Here is a 16,708-nt window from a genome sequence, read left to right on the forward strand (position 1 = left end):
CACCAGTCATCATCATTTGTGTGGTGACCGTGGTGGTAATCACCACAATGGACAACACCTGTCTGTGGCACCAGAACTATGTCACTGCTTACATTCCTGCTTGTTCCCCTGCAAAACATCCACACACCATTGCCACCACCATTGCCACCACCACTATTTGTTGCATCCAGACTGTACTTGTGCAGCTAGAGCCAAAGGCTGTGGGCTGTAGATTTTTATGGTGCACCGTCATCAGCTTTTTCTCTAGAAAGTGGGATTCTTCTGCCATGAATACACTACAGCCCTTTCACAGAACGACTTTCTGAAAGGAGGCAGGAGGAGGCAGAGCAGTGTTCCACACATCCAGCAACTCTGCTCTACTCTTTCTTGCTTCACATTTCTCCAACTCAGTGATTTCAAATAAATTAATTTAAAAAAAAAAAAAAGTGCCTCATCTTTCTTGTGTTTATTCTCCCTCCACTTCCCCAGTCTTTCTGCTCCTCCCCTGCACCCTCTTTTTTTGTCCCCTTCCTACCTGCTGTTCACCTCCTGGAGAGCTAGACAACTTTCTTTCCCAAATCTGGTTCTTAAATATGCCTTGAAAGGTTACGCTGTCATTTGCTTCTTATGACTCCCTCCCCATCCAAGGGCCCTGCCAGTAATGCGACCTTCTCATCAGTCTGCTGGCCATGGCTAGTTTGGCTGTTCCCAGCACCAGACAGTGGAGGCCTGACAGGAAGGATGTCAGTGGCCATGGTGGCTGTTTCTATTCCCTTGTTTTCTTGAGTCTCTGGGCAGAGTTCTGCTAGGCAATGTCTGCTGGCTCCTTGGATGTTTTCAGGAAACAGTGAAATTGCTTGTTGCTGTCCCTCTACTCATACTTCCCTATTTTTTTCCATTTTTTGATCCTTTGAATTTCACTCTCCCTCCTCTTTTTCATTTCTTGACACATGTAGTCTCATGATTCTTCCCTGTTCTTTTCTCTGTAACCTTGCCTCATCCCTTCCTTGAGAGGGCTTGAAGATTTTGTTGGACTGTTGCCTGTGTTGAAGCCGATAAAGAATGTGTCTGTAAGAGAAGCTATTTAAGGAAAGCATGCAAGCCTGGCCACTTCCTGCTGTACTTTCTGTACCTCCTCCCCCATCATCCATAATTGTTACAGCAAGGATGCTGGAGGGTACATCCTTTTTTCTTCTTTTCTATATATTTTTATGGACCTACTATCCAATAATTTATCTACTTCCTTTTTGCAGATGTCTATATCATCTGCAACCACAAACTCCTATGGCAAAAGATTCCAGCAGCTCATTACCAGCAAGCAGAAGTATGCTCTTTTATCTATTTTAAACTGAACTCCTGCAATTTTCTGGAAATGCCACCTAATTTTATTACTGCAGGCTCTTGTACCAAGATTCTTCTTTCCTCTTTCATGCCACCTTAATGATTTCGTAAGCTTTACTCACACCTTGCTCCTAGCTGGAGACTCCCTGATATTTTACTCTTTTCTCATAAGCTAGATGTTTTCATCACCTCCATTATTTTAATTGCCCCTTTGCCTTCTCCACTGTGTCCACTGTGAGATGCAGAGACCAGAACAGCCCAGTATGCTCAAGATGTAAGCACATCAAAGTCTTCTGTGGCAAGCTGTCTCTCTCTGTCCTGCTCCAAGTAGCCTTCTTGATGATGCTAAGCTCTGCTGAGTTTTCTTTTTTATTTATTTTTAGCTACCACTGCATGCCAAGAAAATTATTTCAGATGATTGTCACTCCAAGATCTGTTTCTTGAGTTAAGTGCTATTTCCAAGGTCAGTACTGGAGAAAAGTAACATACAATGGAAAGTTAAATGACTTTCTCTCTGTCACAGTAGTTGAACCAGACTTGCATTTCAAAGTTTCTCTTCTTGTTTTCTGTTGCAATCACCAGGCAACTCCCGTTTCTTGCTTGTTAAAGATCAGCTCTTCCTTTTCAACATCCCCTGTAATCTGTTTACTGACTTATCTCTCTTGATATATTATAAGGAATAAGTGAGCAGTTCTAGAAAGCTATGGCTTCATCGTTATCTTCGGAAACTTGATTTACAAAGGCATAACTCACTGCCTTCACAGCTGAGACCCTGGCTTAGAACCAGCTATGTTCATGGTTTGTAGCTGCAAAGGGCAAAGCATCACGAATCTAAACCAAATAGATAACATAGTATCGCAGTGACACAAAAGTGTATTTAAAGAGAACGTGTAACATTTAAAATATACTTTGGAATCCCACTCCGAATATGGCAAACTTCAGAACGCTGTTTATACACATGCTTTCAGAAAACCATACTGAACATGCTGTAAGTGAAAGGATTTTTAAGCTCTCATCCACATCTAAACTTGAGAAAACAAATGAAATGCCTGAGCTTTCTCCTTGTCTCATGAGAACTGTCCCCTCTGACTAATTGCTCTTCTGGTATCATAATGAAGCCTTTCTCATTGGGCCTATTTTAAACTATTTTTATTGTTTTCTGCTATGCACATTATGTTGGCTAGGTAACTCCCCAGCCAGTTTGTGTTCTCATTCGAAGCAACAGCCTACCAGTAAATAAAAATGTTCAATTACCAAATGAGATCTGAAACTGCAGCACAATCACTTCAGACACCATTAAAAAAAAAAAAAAAAAAAAAAGATAGTGGGAAAACAGGAAATAACACTGATTTGGGATTCATTTTTGAGTAGCATTCACTAATTACCTATTCCAAACACATTAAGAGCCTGAGGGAATCTTCCATGTCTCAGTGGTGGAGAGGCAGTTAGTCAAAACTTTTTATTTTTAACAGTCACAAGAGTATTCAACCCAGGAGCTCTGTGCCTGCTAGCAAGGGAATTAAGTCGCACCTGAAGTCCCACTTCTATATCACGTCTTACAGTAGTAGTCTACATTAAACTAAGTTTTTAAAAAGGAAAAAAATGTTTAATGAATTTTCTTTTATACTGGACAGAGCTCCCTATAGGTTTTCCATACATACATAAACAAAGCTCACAAGACTTAACTTCTTAGTTTCTTTCAACTGCTCAAATTTAGATGATCTGTATTAAATGTAACATAATAAACTCAAAGTTATGTGACGGACGTTTAGATGACTAACATATATACTACCATATTTTTAATGCTTCCTTCACATTCTTTCTTCAGCTTTTCCCTTCTGCTGCAGTCAAACTTCAGTAGTTCTGCCTCTACTGTATTACCTTCTCCTACTCCCAGCCTACTAGCCTGTATATAAATACAATTGTCCAAGCTCTTGCTGTCTCCTCAGTTAACATTTTTTTCCTCTAGTCTTCACATAATTACACCCCTAGACTTTAACCTTTGCATTACTTTTATTGGAACCTCTTCATTATTTTTTTTATTTAATAATTACCCCATATTTTCCTTGACTTTGTCTAGAATTTGTGTTGTGAACATCTCTAAGTTAGTAGACTATGTATGGCTAGGAAAGTTAATGCAAATAATTAAAACTCCAAGTTCAGCATCTTATCTGGTTTCAAATGCATTTTAAATCATAACAAAAGGAAATGACCAGAAAATGTGTTGTGGTTTTCCCTCCACAGTAGCTGGAGCTGAAGTTACTTTGATATACAAGTTGTGTTTGCAGACTGCCATCAGGTATCCAATTTTAATTTACCCTTTCTAAAACTGTCAGTCACACAGTTAAAATCATGCCTGCTTAATACACTTAATAGTTTTAATACTAGAGTAATTTTACCCGCTAATTTTGGAACAAATTTTTATTCAAAAGTAGATGAGGAAACTTGGGCTGTTCACTGCCTCAGCTACTTGGCGCTCAGCTCAGTTAGGAGATAGCACACCTGTAAGCCAAAACAGCAGCAGTATTGACAGAAGCAATAGTCTGAAAAGCAAATAGAAGAACAATCTACACAAAGTGTAGTGGTCACTCTCTTCAGCTACCGTCTATTAAAAAAAAATGAAGATACAAAAAATATTTTTTAGCTAGAAAGGTGTCAGCTCACACACTGCTTCTCTGCTGCATGACTTTTACATGTCTGAAAACTATCTGCTTCCTTTTCATGGCAGCTAACCAAAATTTACTATTTTTATGTCCAAAGGTAGATTATTAATGTACTGCCAGCCTTATGTCCAAAGGTAGATTATTAATGTACTGCCAAGGGGGGGGGGGGGGGGGGGGGAGAGAGAAGGAGGGGGTGAACATCTTCTAGCTGACTCATTCATTTAAGACTTTTGTAGCCTTAATTATGTTTTTTGTTTTTAGTTTTCTTAAGTATTTCAACTTCCACTGCTTTCCCTCTCAAACAACTGGTATGAATTTTAAGCAGCAAATGTGTAGCGACAGCTTTATACCACTGTGGCTGTTAAATCTTGTTTTGATAAGGAAACAATTCAGAACGAAGTTTGGTGAAATGCCTGCCTTTATGGTGCTCAGATGTCCTTGCTGCGGACTGAGGCAAACATTCTTTTATTTTTGTTCTGACCTCCGTTGACTCTCCTCTGCATTCCTTTCCCCTATATTTCCCAGTTCTGAGAATAATTAGCAACACCCACTGGTGATAGCAGGGCTGCAGCAACCTAACAGTGATATCTTGCCAACACCAGCTGTGCTTCAGTATTTATTTATTAAGATCGCACTATTTACACAGCATAAACTTGCTGAGATGGCAAAGGGATGAATACAGTTGCAGCAGCTGAATTTCAGCTTGACTTTTGAAAGGAAATAAAACCCATACTGGGTAACATTTATCTCTAAGAAGAGGAAATCCAAGCCTTTAATTCCGCTTTCAAATTACATTCTGCTGGCTCTTGAGTTTAGTCTATAGGTGATGGAGGGGAATCTTGTACTGCAGGGTGTAGTGGGATGACAATTCTTTGTGCACTGCATTTAAACAGCTGAGTGTAGAGGCACTGAATATGCAGGAAGAGGCTGCGGCAGTGAGGCAGGCATCCCGTTCACATTGCTAAGGCCAAGCTGAGACTGGGCAAGCCAGAGGCTGGCTTTGTAAATCATGACACACTTGAATTTTCACATCTGTGCTTGTCAGAACTTTTGAGCAACATGAAAGCTAATGTCAGCAAGTCTGCTGCTTTCTAGTTCATCTTAGGAGGAAAAAAACATTAAGCAGGCTTATGACTTAGTGTGTGTGTGCTCCACACTGGAGTGAACGCTCGTATAATTTAAAGGGCTAGACTCTTCCTAAGGACCTAAGGAGACTCAAAGACCTAAAGGAGGTCTTTGTAGGGAAGGCTGCTAAAGCGCAACACAAGTTTACACTAGAAGACACTGCATGTTTGGAAGATTCACGGCTGCTTTATCCCTTTTATTTAGAAAATGGTGTGTGTTTTCTGTTCCTCTACCCTGATGTGGTTATTATTGCATATGATCCAGTAGTTATTTCCAGCCCCCTTAGATCAAGGAATAAAGGAAGTACCACTGAAATAGAAGCCTGAAAGGAAATGTCTAAGTATTCAGGAAAGGTTTTGCTAATCCTTTCATGGTATACATAGGACTAGGTCACTTAGTCATTTCAAAAGTGATGTCTTCCAAGAAAAAAGGTGAACCCAGGAATTGTTTTTCTAGAATCATATGAGCTGAAGTAGGGGTGCCTTTGGAGAAATCTTAAAATTTTCACTTGAAAAATGAAAGTACTTTTTTTTATTTGAATATGTAGCAATTATTTTGTAGCCTTGAATTGACTAAAACAGGAGAATCTTCTGTATTATTTTGGGGATATTTTTAAAGAAAAGAAATGCCACAGGAATAATCCAGAGTGAGAAGATAAGGAGGAAAACTCTTCAGCTGTGAAGGCAGGAGTTACCAACGTGACCTTACTTCTGCCAATCTTTATGACGTTGGTACTTGCTACGGCTGAAATACAATAATCTTCCTCTTTGCTCTGAGGTACCTGGGTGTCAGGCAGCAGAGAGGCCTGGCTGCTTGCCAAGGGAAGGGGAGATGAGGGCGACCCCAGTGCAGACTGTGCCCTTAGCAGTGGGGCACCATCTCACAAGATCCGAGCATGGCCAGCAGAGCCAGGTGCTGGTAACAGGGTCCATCAACAGGAATCCATGAGCCAGGGGCAGGGAACCTGGTAAGAAGCAGCAGGAGACAGGGCTGGAGACAAGACCACAGCATACATTCCAGGGGTCCATGCAGGACCTGGAGAGAGAGCGGGAGACCCTTTCAGCATAGCTCAGGCAGGGATTGGAGGCCCTGGGTGGGCTGAAATGGGGCTCCTGGGCCCATGGATGGGGGATCCCAGGTAAGGCTCGTCAGGTCCATCCGAACCTATTAGTACCCTCAGAGCCCTGGTACAGGGCCATCCTGAGGTATGTTATGTGGTGTCACTCAGTGGAAAAGCAGTGTCTGGGGAGCAGTATGGAAAAAGTTGAGGGTGAAAAGCATTTACAGAATACTATAACACACCAGGATTGCAGACTTCTCATCACCTCACTGAAAGAAAATGTAAAGTGACGTCCATACATATGATGGCACAACTTTACCTAGAAAAGTAGTGCACGATCAGGTAATAAATGCCTAAATAGAAGCATAATTTAAACCTTTTGCTTTGGTCTTTTCTAATTTTTGAGTGCTGAGTCATACAACCTGAAAGATTTATGAATACATTCGTGTGAGATTCGTATAAGACAGGCATGCTAAAAAGTCAAAACTGTGCAGACAATGGTTTTGTCTCACCTCCAGTTAACAATGGTTCATCTTTGCACAACTATTTTGCATGCATATTTAAAGCTTCTCAGGATATATTATTTTTCCAAAGTGGGCAGCTTCTCTGATTTTAATCAGTGTTGAGTGATTAGCATTCTTGAAGACATACGTGAGAAACATTCTTAAGTACAGTTCACCTGACCTCTCCAGCTATGTTAAGGATGATGTTATTTTTTATGAACCACGAATACAGAATCATTGACTGCTAGGAGGTAGCTATAAAATCTGGAGTACATCATCAAAAGCAGTTATCCTTAGTAACTGTTTTCTGGTCTGCATAAAATAAATTGACCTTATATCCTTTTTTCATTAGCAAGCATCAATACCACAATAAACATCACTAGGGAAGTCAGGCCCTTTTCAGTCTAACAGCAGCCTCAAAACTGAGGCCAAATGGTGGCCTGAAATGCTGACCTGTCTCCTGTCCCACAGATGGCAAAGATTCTGACTCGAGGGTCAGGTAAAATGTGAATGCTTTCTGTGGTGAGAGTGTTCACATGCCTGTTTTTTGGAGTAAGTTTTTTATGAACAGTTACAAAAGCGATAATTTTGTAAGAAAACCTTGAGCCTCTCTTGACGCATTTCAACTTACCCCTCACACAGCCTGGATACCTGTACACTTCCAACTTTTCTCAATTAAAATCAAAAGTCTTGTTTCCAAGCTGTTTTAGTGAGGTTGTTCCCCAGCTTGGGATTCAAAAACCTGTAAGCAATTTATATAATAATATATACAGATATAATGTAGCTATGTTAAAATATAGAATACTATGAATTATTGGTGTTTTCCACATATTTCATTGTTGTACGGACATCTAATCCAATCCCCTAGCCAAGGATAGCCCTGGATTGCTAAAAGTGTCTTATCGCAAGGCAGTCCCTTGAGGTTTACATAAAAAGGTTTAGGACATTTATCTAATGCTTTTTCTGACTAGATCTTGCCAAAATGTCTTTTGGCAGATACCAGAGTTAAAGGACTTGCTCAAACCACCAAGCAGGTCAGTTGCCAGTCTGGGAGAAGAGCCCGACCCCCTGGCTCCTGCCTAAGATCCAGCACCATTTGAAACACTCCTGGAGTGTCTATACAGAGCTAGAGGGCATGACACAGGACGTAAGGAAGATCCGCACCTTCTGAAACAACAGGTGGAGCCTTCATGGCCTAACTTAGGGCTTCTGAAATGACACTGAACCCTGTGCTTAGGCAACTGAGGTAAGACATATTTTGAGATCAGGATATCTCACGGTAGCTATCTGCATGCTAGTGAAGTCTCCCGGCCATTCACTTAATTTAGGATTGATGGGATCACTGCCTGTGCTCTGAACTGATCAGCTCTGCCTTGACTACAAGAAGGGTTAAAACATGCATGCACAGACAGACACCTACCTGTAGGTGCAAACATGAGAAGAGTCACTTACTTTTTGTGTGAATACCTTTGACTGGATGTGAAACCCAAATTAGATATCCTCCTTTCCACGAACACATGTGCAAATCATCTCAATGCAACAGCTGTCTAAAGAATAAGAAAGAAAGGAGATTTTAAATGGAAAATAAGTTATCAGACGCTGAAGTTACAGTATATTATAAAACTTTAAAGGCCCTAATACACCATATTTGATGTGTGTTTCTACACATATATTATCTAGTATTGAATGAACAATGTGCATATTAAAAGAAGAAGCATGACCTTCAGAAAGAAGCAAGTAGCTGTGGGAATATTGTACTAAATTGTGCCTGTGCTTTCATTAAGTATGGTCAGTTACCCACCACTCAAGAAAAAAGAAAAAAAATCTGTCTGGATTATTATAAGGCAGATTTTAAGCTATTTATAACAAATAAATACATGCGTTTAAACAATTCCGTTATCACTGTTCCTATCTCTGAATACATATATTTTTCTTCTCTTGTATTCATACAGCTTGCTATTATTTATCCATATAAAAATAATTTTGTTTAAATGATGCAAGATTTTTTTTCTGACATAGACATAATAGCACAGTGTTTTACAAAATTTTATTTAGAAAACGTTGTATGAGGAATAATGCATAAATATGTAATTAAGATTACGAGAATGAAAAATTTCTTAACTTTAAATGTAAAAAACCATACATAAACAAAGCCTAGACATTTACTTTTGAAAAAAAAAATCTATTATGAGTTAACAAAACACAGAGTGAAAGTTATTATGTAGCCCTAGCTTTAGTGTATTTTTGTGCCTTCTATAACATTGTATTCAGTATCTGAGTAAAAGACCATGCCTGAGGTTTTTTTTAATTTAATAAAAAAATTTAATATAAACCTAAATATGAAATAGTTCTTACCGTTAGCAAGAATCCAATGACTTAAAATGAATAGCTCTAATGTCATAAAGGCTCTAGGTTGTTAATTAACCCTCAGGCAAAATTTTCCTTTATGACATTGAGGAGGTCATAAAATCGCTCAAATATTTTCTTAATTAAAAGTCATATGCAAAACATCTGTCTTGGTACATGTTTACTTCTGCAATATTGTGCTTGTGTTAGATGATGTTCTTGAAGACCTTGTAGAGCGCAATAAGGACAAAACAGAGGAACAGAGCTGTTTTAGAAGCTAAAAGACTTACTTAGACATGTCACTAGAAGTTGACAGAATGTAAAGCTAGAAGACATTTAATGAAAATCCTATAGAAAATCTAAAAAATTAATTTCTAGAACACTTCAGAATTTTTTTTTAATCAGTGAAGCCCAGTTATTCAATTTCCATTCATTAATATTCACATTGTGTTTCTGAGTAAATAGGCCTGTGACATTGGAGACATAAGATGCAACTTTTTTAAAAACAGTAGAAATGTAGCATAACTAAAGGGTCTGACAACTACAAACACTCAGTGGTATCATTTCTAAGCGATGATCTTTTTCCTTCTGCCATCAGGTAGTGAAGCAATATGTCATTGTTATTAGAATAGGATTAAATCTACTGTATTTCAAAGCTACAAATCAATTTTCACAGTTTTAACCTGTGGGATTTTAAATGAGCGGCAATTGATAGCGAAAAAAAAGAATGTTGGATACAAGAAAGTTCTCTGTTTTGTTGAAACCTACGTATAGGAAATTGACTTGAAAACCAGAAGTGAAGATTTAAGGACTAAATTATATGAATTGTGGGGGTTTTCCCTTTTTTCTTTTCTTCTTAAGAATGACACATAGTTATTGTTCCACTGATCCCTATATCCATGTAAAGGCAAAAATAAAAGACATTTGTAACAACTGTATTAGTCGCAGTATTAGTCTTAAAGCAATGATCAATAGAGATGATCCCCTGTCAGTGTTGGAAATGGCATGAAATGAAGGGAAAAACACAAAACCAACAACAAACAAAAAAAAAAAAAAGGGGAGAAATAAAAGCAAGGTTCACTCTATGTAATAGATCAATTCTTTTCAGTCATATCAGAAACTAAGCTTCAAGCTTAGTGAAAATAGCAGGTTTTCCCTTTGACTCAGTAAGCATGAAACCGCTTTGAAAACACAATGCTTTCATTGTACTTTGACTACATTAAATTAATGTACTCTGGTTATGCATTTCACATACATAAACTGTGATTACAGAATAGATAAACACAATTTCACTTAGCCACAGAGTAAGATTTCTTATTTTAAAACTATATACAATTTAGATAACATGGAATATAAATTGTATAATTTTTAAACAAGTTATGCATTTCACTTATGCAGTTAATTTAAACTTAATAAAACAATAACACTACGATATATATTAATTAACAGATCCCTTTATGTGTTTCTTTAAGTGTATACAAAACTAAAAAGTTGACAAATAGGCATTAAAATAATACAAATAATTAATATACCTTTATAAGATTGAAATAGACAATCCAAGAAGCACTAGGTCAAATACTGACCTTTGGAAATTCATTCAGGATTTGTCATCGCCTCTGGTGGGGTCAAGGCAAATCATCATTTAGCAAATTGTTTTAATATTAATATGTAAAAATATGTCTAACAATAATTTAAAATGCCATTATTTCCATCATCATCTCTCAATAACTCTTAAATAATAAGCAATATAATAAGCTTAAATGATTATTTTTTAATATAAGATAATACCTTATTTTACAGATGTGAAATCAAATGAGAAACCTAACTTTGCTGTCATAATTCCCATAGTGTGCCAACTACAAGCTCTCATAAACTTCTATGGTACTGTGGGATTTAGAATCAGCAATATTAGAAAACAAACCCTCTGCACTCTGTCTCAATATCAAATGTGGTTATTTATCCATTTTGTCTTGTATACATTGTATTTTAAGATTAAAATCACCCATAGGAAATTCACCTGTAAAGAGTTATTTTTTGTTATTGCCATAATGCTGAATGCAACCTATTCATTAAACAACAAATAAGAATAAATAAGAAAATGTTGCTTCTTACTATGGGATATCCATCACCTTACAGGTAAAACTCAATCTTGGTAGGCCAGCTCTTTGATCTGTTGTATGTACGTCTGATATATATCCACATTTGACAATTGCTTTACTGGTCAAATATAAAAGCCCACTAAAACCAATCAAGTCCGAGGCTGAGTAAGCAGCCTCCAAGGCCTATGTGACCTTAAATGAGGTAGTCTCAGTGCTGCATCAGTACTGAAATGCTGCCTCAGCTACTGATGCACTGTCCTGGTTTCAGCGGGGAAATGTTGCACGTGCTCCCTGTTGTGCTGTTTATCATACCTGGGGAACGGCTCAAGATTATTGTTTTGCTGTGCCTTGTAGTGCGGGCTTATGATATGATGAAATCGGATGTGTTGCGGCTGTACTTGTTAATAATTAAGAGTGATGACCAAGGTGGAAAGGCAGCAGCGGTTTCATCTTTGTGCTTCAGGAACCTAGTGGAAACTTAATAATTACACTTTTTACCTTTTTTCCTCAGAGAATCAGTCTGTGGGGGAGACACCTTCCTTTAGCTTCTTCTCCTCCTCCAGGCTAATTACAACAACGTTAGAGAATTTTGAATACCCTTGGGATGCTCAAACCAGTATGCTCCTCCTGCTAGGTTTTTTGAATGTGTTCCAGGTCTTGGTCTTGCTTAGGGTTAAACATTCGTGCATATTGCAGGCATACCGTTCCAACTCCCACAATGAGTACTGCAGCTACTTCAATCCCCTATGACTGTGGCTACTGCAAACCCCATGACAAGTGCTGTAGCTATTCCAACCCCTATGACAAGTGCTGCAGCTAGTCCAACCCCCACAATGACCGTTGTGGCTACTCCAACCCCTGCAACAAGCTCTGTAGCTACTCCAACCCCCATGATGAGCGCTGTGGCTACTCCAACTGGCACAACAGGCACTGCAGGTACTGGACCAGAGAACCAACCTGTGCCAATATCAGTTGCCCCTATACAGAAGAAAACATACACAAAAAAATCAGTTTGCTTAGGAAAGAATGAAGATGAACCAGGGTCATCACAAGAACAGGAGGAAGAACCAGAGGTAACCACGTGATCCTTATCCTTGGGTGAGCTGCGAGAGATTACAAAAAGATTTCTTTTGTCATCCAGGAGAGCAAATTGTCACCTGGCTGCTCCTGTGCTGGGATAATGGGGTCAGTAGAGCAAATTGTCACCTGGCTGCTCCTGCGCTGGGATAATGGGGTCAGTAGAGCAAATTGTCACCTGGCTGCTCCTGTGCTGGGATAATGGGGTCAGTAGCTTGGAATTAGAGGGTAGGGAAGTCAAGCAGCTGGGATCTTTGTCTAGAGAAGGGGGTATTGACAAGGCAACTGGAAAAAGAACACAAACTCTCAACCTCTGGAGGCGACTTATGTTAGCTGTGAAAGAAGGGTGTCCCTTCAAGGAAGATACTTTTTGTCATCCAGGCAAGTGGACCATCATAGAGAGATGTATCCAGTACCTGAAGGAATTAGCTTTGTGGGAGTTGGTTTATCATGACCTGGATGGACAATGTGCAGTCAACCACAGATCCAGATGAAGTCCCATGTATCTGACACATATGGCGGAAGTTTCTGCAGAGTGCACCATCATTGTATGCCAGTCTTTGGCAACAATGAGCTGGGAGACGAAGAGGCAACAACGGTGAATGCAATAGCTGGCCAGCTCCAGCAATATAAAGGAAGTATTTCTACTTCGCTACAGGCCTATATCTTGGCTGTTGAAAGGCTGTCCAAGGAAAATAAAGGCCTGTTCAAAAAACTGTTCTGGGAGTTCCAGCAACTCAAAGAAGATAGGACCTACTGTCCACTCATATGGACCAGTATCTCAGCTATTAGGAGTAAGCATCTTCCTGCTCAACAGAGAGGATATAGAGGGGACGCACCACGAGCACTCTGTGGTTTTACCTACACAGCCACGGAGAGGACATGAGGAAGTGGGATGGAGAACCTACCTCAGATCTACAGGCACAGGTGTATGAGTTGAAAGGAAAAAAAACGACTGGGGGCTCTTCCTGGAGAACTGCTGCTCCAGTTGCCAGTGGGTAGTTCCCCGCACAAGGCATAAAGATTTCTGATCCTCTTGGAGGAACTCCCAATCTGTATTTCCAAAAAGTGAGTAACAAGGATGGGATCGAACCCACGTTAGCCACACAAACCCATTCATCAATGTTGGATACTACAGTTGGAACTGAGGGGCCCTGCCTCCGGCCAGGTGGAGGATAGGGACAACCAGGTTTACAGAATCATGGAATCACAGAATGGTCAGGGCTGGAAGGGACCTCTGGACATCACCTAGTCCAACCCCCCTGCCAGAGCAGGGTCACCTACAGCAAGTTGCACAGGACAGCGTCCAGGCATGTTTTGAATGTCTCCAGTGTGGGAGATTCCACTTACTGGACAGTGTGGATTCGCTGGCCTGGCACATCAGACCCCTAGGATTATAAGGCTCTAGTAGATGCTGGTTGCACAGTGTACCATAATGCCATCAAACTATAAAGGGGCAGAACCCATCTGTATTTCTGGAGTAACACGGGGGTCCCAACGGTTGACTGTATTGGAAGCTAAAGTGAGCCTAACCAGGAATGAGTGACAAAAGCATTCCACTGTTGCTGGCCCACAGGCTCCATGCATTCTTAGCATAGACTGCCTCAGGACAGGGTATTTCAAGGACCCAAGAGGGTACTAGTGAGCTTTTGGTGTAGCCACTGTGTAGACAGGAAATTCAACAGCTGTCCCCTTCTATTGTGGGATTGCTGAGTGTCAAAGAACAACAGGTACTGATTGCTACCACAATGGTACATCGGCGGCAATATGACACCAATTGAGACTCCCTGATTCCCATCCATAACCTAATTCATTGACTGGAGAGCCAAGGAGCGATCAGCAAGACTCATTCACATTTTAACAATCCCATATGGCCAGTGTGAAAGTCTAACGAAGAGTGGAGTCTAAGGGTAGGCTATCGTGGCCTGAATGAAGTTATGCTGCTGCTGAGTGCTGCTGTGCCAGACATGCACGTTCAATGCATGTGTTCAATATGAACCGGAGGACAAGGCAGTGAAGTGGTATGCCATGACTGATATCGCTAATGCATTCTTCTCAATCCCTTTGACGGCAGATTGCAGGTCACAGTTTGCTTTCACTTGGAGGGATGTCCAGTACACTTGGGATCGATTGCCCTGGGGGTGGAAACACAGCCTTACCATTTGGCATGGACTGATCCAGACTGCACTGGAACAGGGTGAAGCTCCAGAGCACCTGCAATATATTGATGACATCGTGTGGGGCAATACAGCAGAAGAAGCTTTTGAGAAAGGGAATAAAATAATCCAAATCCTTCTGAGAGGCAGTTTTGCCATAAAACAAAGTAAGGTCAAGGGACCTGCACAGGAGATCCAGTTTTTAGGAATAAAATGGCAAGATGAACTCCATCAGCAGCTATGTCTCCACCAACTAGTAAAAAGGAAACACAATCTTTCTTAGGCCTTGTGGGTTTTTGGTGAATGCATATTACACAGAATCACAGAATGGTCAGGGTTGGAAGGGACCTGTGGACATCATCTAGTCCAACACCTCTGCCTGAGCAGGGTTACCTACAGCAGGTTGCACAGCATGGCATCCAGGCAGGTTTTGAATGCCTCCAGAGCGGGAGACTCAACAACTTCTCTGGGCAACCTGTTCCAGTGCTCTGCCACCCTCAAAGTAAAGAAGTTCTTCCTCATGTTAAGATGGAACTTCCTATATTCAAGTTTGTGCCCTTTCCAATCCTCCTGGCACCCTCCCTTTAAGTATTTATAAGCATTAATAAGATCCCCCCTCAGTCTTCTTTTCTCTAGACTAAAAAGACTTAAGTCCCTCTGCTTTTCCTCATGAGAGAAATGTTCTAATCCGCTATCTTCATCGCCCTTTGCCGGACCCTCTCCAGCAGTTCCCTGTCCTTCTTGAACTGGTATTCCAAATAACAGTCTGATTGTAAGCCCTCTCTATCAAGTGACCTGAAAGAAGAAAGATTTTAAATGGGGCCCTGAGCAACAACAAGCTTTTAAATGAATTAAGCAGGAAATAATTCATGCAGTAGCCCTGAGGCCAGTCCATGCAGGGCAAGATGTTAAGAATGTGTTTTACACTGCAGCTGGGGATAATGGACCTACCTGAATGCCCTGGCAGAAAGCACCAGGGGAGACTCAAGATCAATCCCTAGGGTTTTGGAGTTAGGGATACAGAGGATCTGAAGCCCGCTATACTCCAACTGAAAAAAGAGATATTGGCAGCATACGAGGGGGTTTGAGCTGCTTCAGAAGTGGTTGGATTGCTCCTCTTAGCACCCCAACTGCTGGTGCTGGGCTGGATGTTCAAAGGGAGGGTCCCCTCTACACATCACCCAACTGATGCCACATGGAGTAAATGGGTCGTACAGATCACACAATGAGCTCGAACAGGAAACCTCAGTCACTCCGGAATCTTGGACTTGATCATGGACTGGCCAGAAGGCAAAGATTACATTACGTAGATGCCCACGTACCCAAGAGTCGGGCCACTGAAGAACAGCAAAACAACCAGCAGGTGGATTGGGCTGCTAAGATTAGAATGGCTTTGGTGGATCTGGACTGGCAACATAAGTGTTAATTATTTATAGCTTGGTTGGCCTGTGACACCTCAGGCCATCAAGGAAGAGGTGCAACATCTAGATGGGCTTGTGATTGAGGGGTGGATTTGACCATGGACACTATCACACAGTTTATTCATGAATGTGGAACATGCTCTGCAATTAACCAGGCCAAGCAGTTAAAATCTCTCCAGTATGGAGGATGATGGCTGAAATATACATATGGGGAGGCCTGGCAAATTGATTACATTACACTCCCACAAACCCCCCAAGGCAAGTGCCATGCGCTCACAATGGTGGAAGCAAGCATTGGATGGCTGGAAACATACCCTGTGCCCCATGCCACCGCCTGGAACACTACCTTGGGCCTTGAAAAGCAAGTTTTATGGTGACATGGCACCCCAGAAAGAATTGAGTCAGACAATGGGACTCATTTCCAAAACAACCTCATAGACACTTGTGCCAAAGAGCATGGCATTGAGTGGGTATATCACATCCCCTATCATGCAACAGCCTCAAGGAAAATCAAATGATACAATGGACTGTTAAAAACTGCATTGACAGCAGTGAGTAGTGGGACCTTCAAACATTGGTATACACATTTAGGAAAGGCAACCTAGTTAGTTAACAGCAGAGGATCTGCCAATCAAGCTGACCCTGCCCAATCAGAGTTTTTATGCACCATGGAAGGGGATAAAGTCCCCATAGTGCGCATGAAAAATATGTTAGGGAAAACAGTTTGGGTTATTCCTGCCACGGACAAAGGGAAACCCATTCTTTGGATTGCTTTTGCTCAAGGATCTGGGTGCTCTTAGTGGGTGATGCGAGAGGCTGGGGAAGTCCAAAGTATACCTCATGGGGATTGGATTTTGGGTGGGAATAGCCAATGAATTAAACTGCATGATGTTAATTGCTAATTTACCACTATATGTCATCACTACTACAGTTGCTAT

This window comes from Vanellus vanellus, assembly GCF_965231255.1.
Source record: "Vanellus vanellus genome assembly, chromosome: 3".
Classification (NCBI taxonomy): domain Eukaryota; kingdom Metazoa; phylum Chordata; class Aves; order Charadriiformes; family Charadriidae; genus Vanellus; species Vanellus vanellus.